Raw genomic sequence first — 9,712 nt, 5'->3', positions numbered from 1 at the left:
ACCAGGTAGATCTACTGTGTCTATTATATTATGACAGACCAGCTAGATCTACTGTCTATTACATTATGACAGACCAACTAGATCTACTGTTTCTATTATATTATGACAGACCAGGTAGATATACTGTCTCCATTATAAAATGACAGACCAGCTACATCTACTGTCTCTATTGTATTATGACTGACCAGCTAGATCTACTGTCTCTATTATATTATGACAGACCAGCTAGATCTACTGTCTCTATTGTATTATGACAGACCAGCTAGATCTACTGTCTCTATTATATTATGACAGACCAGCTAGATCTACTGTCTATTATATTATGACAGACCAGCTAGATCTACTTTCTATTATATTATGACAGACCAGCTAGATCTACTGTCTCTATTATAATATGACAGACCAGCTAGATCTACTGTCTCTATTGTATTATGACAGACCAGCTAGATCTACTGTCTCTATTATATTATGACAGACCAGCTAGATCTACTATCTCTATTATATTATGACAGACCAGCTAGATCTAGTGTCTCCATTATATTATGACAGACCAACTAAATATACTGTCTCTATTATATTATGACAGACCAGGTAGATCTACTGTCTCTATTATATTATGACAGACCAGCTAGATCTAGTGTCTCTATTATATTATGACAGACCAACTAAATATACTGTCTCTATTATATTATGACAGACCAGCTAGATCTATTGTATTATGACAGACCAGCTAGATCTACTATCTCTATTATATTATGACAGACCAGCTAGATCTAGTGTCTCTATTATATTATGACAGACCAACTAAATATACTGTCTCTATTATATTTTGACAGACCAGGTAGATCTACTGTCTCTATTATATTATGAGAGACCAGCTAGATCTACTGTCTGTATTATATTTTGACAGACCAGCTAGATCTACTGTCTCTATTATATTATGACAGACCAGCTAGATCTACTGTCTCTATTATATTATGACAGACCAGGTAGATATACTGTCTCTATTATATTATGACAGACCAGCTAAATCTACTGTCTCTATGTCTCTATTATGTTATGAAAGACCAGCTAAATCTACTGTCTCTATGTCTCTATTATAAAATGACAGACCAGCTAGATCTACTGTCTATATTACATACCTTAAGGGAACATTTCGGCAGTTGCTGTATGGTTAGTGAGAAAGTCCATATTGCAAATGTACGGTCCCTTACTAGACGTCCGAAATCGTTTGTAAAATTCCCGGACGGCGTCGGGCCCAGCGGCAGGGCCAGACCTACCGGGAAGTCATCAAATGAACTTTGTCGGACATTCGGTTTCCGTTTACAAAAATAATCAGATTTTGGTCATTTTTCCGCTGTCCTGGAAAATCCCACAAGAGGGCATAAGCAATCATATTGCTATTGGACAAAACATCATGATTCACGACGGGGCCTTATCTCGAAAAACGGAAAATATTTGGCCGAAACTCGGTGAGCATAGGTTTGGCATAATGGGCAGTTGGCCCCTAACAAGATGGCGTCTAGGCCTCAACGGTTTTTGAGTTATGGCCATTTATCTTGGATTAAAGGTCCAAAATGAAAATAGAGAAATTATTTTTCCACTTCACGTCAAAATCAAGGAGCCTCCGGTGTCAATAAAAAAGAACCAGCCATTTATCTATCGTCATTTAAGAGAAATCGTACAATGACAGATTGGTGATGTTCATGGATAGGTGGGGTTTTTTCAACGGTTACAGATCCAGTTGCAGGGTGTTCTTACGAATCTTTTTAAAGTGTGCTGCGGAGCTCTGCGAGATTCCTGTGATTTTCTATGATTTTCTGAAATAACACACACTACCTAAACCCTCCGTAAATAACTCAGTTCTTAACGTAAAGACTTAAAACTCTGGATTCTGTTAAGGCATACCCCAATCAGGATATGAATTTATTTATAGCTTCCTGTGCGAACCGGAAGTGCCTTAAATGGTGTCACAGTGGCAGTTTCCAAGGGTTAAAAAGGTCAGATCTTTTCAAAACTTCATATGTGTGATTAGGCAACCCCCATAAACTGTAAGTCAGTCATTTCTCCCAACAGATGTCAAAGAAAAGCTCTCTCTCACACACACACACACACACACACACACACAGCAAGGATGGAGTGACAAAGTGCGGTGCTTAAAGACACACAAAGCCTACAATGGCATGTCCATATTCTCTAGGCCGTGCCGAGTTCAACAAGATGCCCCGCTTGACCGTAGCTCGCTCGGTCTAAGCACAGCGACCATTAGCAAAGTAGGCCCAAAATGAAGGCTGGCCCTCAATGTCATTTGCTTTTGGGTGACAGTGAGAGAACCGTTAAGGTGAGAAGCACAATTCGACCTCAGGAACGTACCTGAGGTCCTCCCGATCCGTAAAGCCTAACATTGACCGTGTGGCATTAACCCTTACCAGTTTAAAGAAGGTGTTTACATCAAACCGTTTGCATTGACTTCTCTCCCCATAGGAATACATTGCCTGCACCTCTAAATTCAACCTGAAGCCTATGTGGGTTATGAATGCCTTATGAACCTGTCTTCTATGACAGTCAATCAGACCACTATGAGGTCTACCTGTGTCGATTCTAAGCTTCCTGGAGCAACCGGAAGTGGTTAAATTGACGCAAAAGGTGTTTTGATCTGCATAACCTTCAAAGGTGAAAATGACTACATTCAACCCTGTGTAGATCGTAGATGTGTCAATTCTTAACTTAAAGACTTAAAACTCAGGATTCTGTAAGAGTCTACCTCAGTCAAGACATGTGTTTACCTATAGCTTCCTGTGCCAACCGGAAGTGCCTTTAATTGGGTCACACTGTCTGTTTTGAAGGGTTAGAAAAGTCACATCTCTCCAAAACTTCATATGTGTGACTAGGTAACCCTTCTAAACTGTAAATCAGTCATTTCTCCCAGCAGATGTCAAAGAAAAGCTCTCACACACACAGCAAGAATGGAGTGAAAAAGTGCGGTGCTCAAAGACACAGAGAGCAGGCAATGGCATAAACATAATCTCTAGGCCGTGCCGAGTTCAACGAGATATCCCGCTTGACCGTAGCTCGCTCGTTCTGAGCGCAGCGACCATGAGAAAAGTAGGCCCAAAATGAAGCCTGCCCCACAACGTCATTTGCTTTTGGGTGACAGTGAGAGAACCGTTAGGGTGAGAAGCACAATTCAACCTCAGGTATGTTCCTAAGGTCCTTCCGATCCGTGCAAGCCTAACCTTGACCGTGTGGCATTAACCCTTAATAGTTAACCTGTTAGGCCGCCCCCCATCCCGGATCCGGGATTGTGACTACAGCCTCAAGCTCATTACCATAACGCAACATTAGCGATTTCTGAAAATTGCAAAATAAATGAAATAAATATGCCTGTCCTCAAGCTTATCCTTTTCTTAACAATCCTGTCGTCTCAGATTTTCAAAATATGCTTTAGAACCAGAGAAAATCAATAATTTGTGTAAGAGTGGTGATAGCTAGCGTAGCATTTAGCGTTAGCATTTAGCACGCAACATTCACAAAAACCAGCAAAGGGATCAAATAAAATAATTTACCTTTGAAGAACTTCAGATGTTTCAATGAGGAGACTCTCAGTTACATAGCAGATGTCCAGTTTTTCCTGAAAGATGCTTGTGTAGGACACAACGCCCGCTTTGTTACTATGCATTTGGCTACCGAAACTAACCGAAAATTCAGTCACCTAAACGTCGAACTTTTTTCCGAATTAACTCCATAATATCGACTGAAACATGGAAAACGTTGTTTGAATCAATCCTCAAGGTGTTTGGTCATATATCTCTTCATTGAAATGCCAGTCCTAGACACGTGCATTCTTCTCTGATTCGGATGGAAAAATACTGGGACCTGACTTTTGCGCACCAATTTCCACGCAGACACCATGCGGGACACTTGGTAATTGTAGGCTCTTATGGCCAATCTTCCAATGATATGCCTACAAATACGTCACAATGCTGCAGACACCTGGGGGAAACGATAGGAAGTGTCCGTTGATTCCTGTGCCATTCACAGCCATATAAGGAGATCATGGAAAACGTGTCTTCAAAATCCTGTTGATTTCCTGGTCACTCAAACATCTTGGTTTTGCCTGTAGATATTGTTCTATGGCACTCACAGTGAAAATCTTTGCAGTTCTGGAAACGTCAGAGTGTCTTCTTTCCAAAACTATCAATTCCAAGCATAGTCGAGCATCTTTTCGTGACAAAATATCGCGCTAAAAACGGGCACGTCTTTTTATCCAAAAATGAAATACTGCCCCTAGAGTTCTAACAGGTTAAAAGGAGGTGTTTACTTCAAAGAGTTTGCATTGACTTCTCTCCCCATAGGAATACATTGCCTGCACCCCAACATTCAACCTGAAGCCTATATGGGTTATGAATGCCGTATGAACCTGTCTTTGGTAACAGTCCATCAGGCCAGTATGAGGTCTACCTGTGTTGATTCTAAGCTTCCTGGACCAACCGGAAGTGGTTAAAATCACCCTAAAAGTGTATATACATACCCTGCCTGCAGTTTGATAGACATAGTGCATTCAACCCTGTGTAAATCAGTCAATTCTAAACGTAAAGAATTAAAACTCAGGATTCTGTAACAGCATACCCCAATGAGGATATGTGTTGACGTATAGCTTCCTGTGCCAACCGGAAGTGCCATAATTGGTGTCTCAGGAGCTGTTTCAAGGGTTAAAAAAGTCAGATCTGTCCAAAACTTCATATTTGTGATTAGAAACCCCCATGAACTGTAAATCAGTCATTTTTCCCATAAAATTTAAATGGAAAACTAAATCACACAGACACACAACTTGTAAGGAGGGACGTATTGGGGTGCGTAGAGACTGACAGTGCCTGCAATAGTAAGCTTTGTTCGAGCTAAAAAAGAACCGTCAGGCCTAGAGTTCCGAAACTTTAGAAACCTGTTCTAGACCTCAGGTCGATAGTGCGTGGTGAGTTAGGTGGCTCTAGAAGGTTTGCGGACCGAGAAACAGCCTCGTACATTTGCAATGACTTCAATTCATTTTGACCATTACGAAAATGACAACATTTAGAAATGTCCCAGAGTCGTAAGACTATGTGCATTGCGACCGTCTCGGCCCATAGAGACGGAACCCAACGTTTCTGTCCGATAGCTCATTCAAGGACCCCGTAGCAAGTCATGGAAACAAGTGGATTTTCAGCACCAATTAGGGTTTTGCTCGGACACCAAATGACCTATCGAGCCGAAACTTGGGATTCGGGGTCGCCTAAGCTAGGACTACACATAACATAAGAAATGGACCCGCAGCTAGAACGTAACTACATGTTTTATGGTTTCTTTATGGTTTGAACCGAAGGCGTTGTGAATTTTGGGCCAGCTCTGAAGTATGTGATAGTTGGCTACTAAACGAGTTGGAAAAAGTGGGTTTGGTGTCAGTTTGTATCAGTTTGGTGTCAGAATGATATCTAATTGACTGATGGACGGTGACTTGCTGGTGACTCTTGTCCATTTGCAATATGTTTAAACAGTGCGGTACCATCACCAAAGTGACATTCTGAAATCAACCCTAATGAGCGATTGAGATGAACCAGAATCACTGCCCAGCCATCCCGAGTTCATCGGGCCAGTCAATTTCGCATTCCTGCAGGATTTTATAGCATGACAAATTTGTGATGGTACCTGCCCATTGAACCATATTGCAAATGCACAGTGACTTTGCAAAAGTAAGAAAACATAAAAAATGGACATGATGAAATCAACACAACGAGCGTTGGAAAGTAGCAACTATCACTGCCAGGCCATCCTGTGTTCATCGGGCCAGTCAATTTCGCATTCCTGCAGGATTTTTATAGCATGACAAATTCGTGATGGTACCTGCCCATTGAACCATATTGCAAATGCACAGTGACTTTGCAAAAGTAAGAAAACATAAACAAATGGTCATAATGAAATCACCATATTTTTATTTTTGGGTTACCAGTTGCACACCAATGCACGTGCATTTGCAATATGATTCTATAGTGAAAACATCACCAAATGGACACTCTGAAATCAACCCTAACGAGTGATTGAGATGAACCAGAATCACTGCCCAGCCATCCCGAGTTCATCGGGCCAGTCAATTTCACATTCCTGCAGGATTTTTATAGCATGACAAATTCGTGATGGTACCTGCCCATTGAACCATATTGCAAATGCACAGTGACTTTGCAAAAGTAAGAAAACATAAACAAATGGACATGATGAAATCACCATATTTTTATTTTTGGGTTACCAGTTGCACAACAATGCACGTGCATTTGCAATATGATTCAACAGTGAAAAAACATCACAAAATGGACATGATGAAGTCAACACAACGAGCGATGGAAAGGAGCAACTATCACTGCCAGGCCATCCTGTGTTTATCTGGCCAGTCAATTTTGCATTTCTGCAGGATTTTTGAGCATGTCAAATTTCTTATGGTAAATGCCCATTGAACCATATTGCAAATGCACGTGCACTTGCAATATGATTCAACAGTGAAAAAACATCACAAAATGGACATGATGAAGTCAACACAACGAGTGATGGAAAGGAACAATTATCACTGCCCGGCCATCCTGTGTTCCCATAGCGGGCATTAATATTAGAATGACCAGTAAATGCATTTACAACCATATTTTTATTTTTGGGTTACCAGGTCTCTATTTTCAATCACCAGTTGCACAACAATGCGTATCCATCAGAATATTTTAAACAGTCCATAACCTTTTAGGGAGTTTTATTCCTCTGCTGGTAGCGTGACTACAGCTCAAGCTCATTACCATAACGCACAATGCGCAAAATATTCCTAAAAATATTTAACCTCCACACATTAACAAGTAAAATAGCTCAAATGAAAGATAAACAAGTTGTTTATCTAGCCAGCAAGTCAGATTTCTAAAATGTTTTACGGCGAAAACATAGCACATATTTATGTCAAACCACCACCGCAGACATAGCTCATTAGCATAACCAAGTAGGAAAAAATATGCAATCAACAAACGCAGGATTAAAAGAAAAATCATTTCACTAACCTTTTGAAATCTTCATCAGATGACAGTAATATAACATGTTACACAGTACATTCATTTTTTTCAATAATATGCTATATATATCCATAAATCTCTGTTTACAATTACGCATCGTTCAAAAAATGCCTGAATTGCAGGATTTTTATAGCATGCCAAATTCATGATGGTACATGCCCATTGAACCATATTGCAAATGCACAGTGACTTTGCAAAAGTGAGAAAACATAAACAAATGGACATGATGAAATCAACACAACGAGTGATGGAAAGGTACAACTATCACTGCTCGGCCATCCTGTGTTCATCAGGCCAGTCAATTTAGCATTTCTGCAGGAGTTTTGAGCATGTCGAATTTCTTATGGCATTTGGCCCCAAAAAAAGTGACTTTTGACTTTGACTTTTGACTTTGACTTTTGACTTCCTATGAAATCATATTGCAAATGGACAAATCATATTCCTTATGCACAAGTAAAAATAAAAAAAATATGATAATAACATTTTACAAAAGTATATTCATACAGTCCTTACACATGATTAATTGACATAAAATCGAAACAATTTCTAAAAACGGTCCAGAAAGCACTTTTTTACAAGGGTGATACGTTTTTTTTTTAAAGTTCACATTTTCGACTTTTAACTTCCTATGAAAGCATATTGTAAATGGACAAAACATATGCCTTATGCGCATGTAAAAAAAAAAAAAATTATGATAATAAAATTGGAATTTCGAAAAACGGTCCAGAAAGCACTTTTTTTAAGGGGTGATAAGTTTTCGACAAAAAACATTTTTTCAAAATTTTGCTTTAGCGCACTCGCCACCTGATTTTTAAAGTGTTACAACTGGCAATTGCCACATGGCATTTGCCGTACACTTTGCATGAATCAACGCCGAATTGGGTGGTATTGGACATCGTGTATATGGTTTGTCCGATGCCAATGACTTCCCATTCATTTTTGTCCAATTCAGGGGGGTATTCCCTTACAGTTGTAACACCTTCTTTTAACTGGTAAAGGTTAATGCCACACGGTCAAGGTTAGGCTTGCACAGATCGGGAGGACCTTAGGAACGTACCTGAGGTATAATTGTACTTCTCACCCTAACGGTTCTCTCACTGTCACCCAAAAGCAAATGACGTTGTGGGGCAGGCTTCATTTTGGGCCTACTTTTCTCATGGTCGCTGCGCTTAGACCGAGCGAGCTACGGTCAAGCGGGGCATCTCGTTAAACTCGACACGGCCTAGAGAATATGGAAATGCCATTGCTGGCTCTGTGTGTCTTTAAGCACCGCACTTTGTCACTCCATCCTTGCTGTGTGTGTGTGTCTGTGTGTGTGTGTGTGAGAGAGAGCTTTTCTTTGACATCTGTTCGGAGAAATGACTGACTTGCAGTTTATGGGGGTTGCCTAATCACACATATGAAGTTTTGAAAAGATCTGACCTTTTAACCCTTGAAACTGCCACTATGACACCATTTAAGGCACTTCTGGTTGGTACAGAAGCTATAAATGAACTCATATCCTTATTGGGGTATGCCTTTACAGAATCCTGAGTGTGTGTTATTTCAGAAAATCATAGAAAATCACAGAAATCTCGCAGAGCTCCGCAGCACACTTTAAAAAGATTTGTTTGAACACCCTGCAACTGGATCTGTAACTGTTGAAAAAAAAACCTATCTTTGAACATCACCAATCTGTCATTGTACGATTTCTCTTAAATGACGATAGATAAATGGCTGGTTCTTTTTTTATTGACACCGGAGGCTCCTTGACTTTGACGTGAAGTGGAAAAATAATTTCGCTATTTTCATTTTGGACCTTTAATCCCAGAGAAATGGCCATAACTCAAAAACCGTTGAGGCCTAGATGCCATCTTGTTCGAGGCCAACTGCCCATTATGCCAAACCTACGCTCACCAGGTTTCGGCTTCGAAATATTTTCAGTTTTCGAGATAAGGCCCCGTCGTGATTCGTGATGTTTTGTCCAATAGCAATATGATAGCTTATGCCCTCTTGTGGGATTTTCCGGGACAGCGGAAAAATGACCAAAATTTGATTATTTTATAAAACGGAAACCGAATGTCCGACAAAGTTCATTTGATGGCTTCCCGTTAGGTCCGCCCTGCCGCCGTCCCGAAGCCGTCCGCAAATTTTACAAACGTTTTCGAACGTCTAGTAAGGGACCGTACGTTTGCAATATGGACTTTCTCACTAACCATACAGCAAATGTCAAAATGTTCCCTTGAGGTATGTCAGAAGTGGGATTTGAACCCACGCTCCATTGGAGACTGCGACCTGAACACAGCGCCTTAGACCGCTCGGCCATCCTGACTACAGCACATTTGGACAACAGGTCCACATGGCTGAAATCTTAACAAATGGCTTAATGGGTATTTTCAACGCAATCGTGTTATTATTTATTTTTAGGGTTTAACAAGACAGCTCAACTGTGACATGTGGCTTGACTTTAGATGTGGCCAGTTCGATTACCCTGCAGACTTTAAGAGTGTCTTCAGAATATGGCCATTTTGACATTAATTTAAAAATGCCTCCAGATAGGACCAAAAAGTGTCTGGAGCTATCCGTCAGGTAAGAGTGACAACAGGTTTCCACATGTGAAAATGGGGAAATCTTAGCAAATGGCTTAATGGTTATTCATG

General features: G+C 40.4%; 1 non-coding gene across 1 annotated transcript; it reads right to left on the bottom strand.

The window, feature by feature from the left end:
- Positions 1 to 9,302: 9,302 nt before the first annotated feature.
- trnal-cag (transfer RNA leucine (anticodon CAG)) lies at positions 9,303 to 9,384 on the bottom strand. Its single transcript has one exon. It is a non-coding gene; the product is annotated as a tRNA-Leu (tRNA).
- Positions 9,385 to 9,712: the final 328 nt, after the last annotated feature.

Source organism: Oncorhynchus keta, unplaced genomic scaffold, assembly GCF_023373465.1.
Source record: "Oncorhynchus keta strain PuntledgeMale-10-30-2019 unplaced genomic scaffold, Oket_V2 Un_contig_748_pilon_pilon, whole genome shotgun sequence".
In the NCBI taxonomy this organism is placed as follows: domain Eukaryota; kingdom Metazoa; phylum Chordata; class Actinopteri; order Salmoniformes; family Salmonidae; genus Oncorhynchus; species Oncorhynchus keta.
Note: the sequence above shows the minus strand (reverse complement) of the source record. Positions and strands in the feature narration are given on the sequence as shown.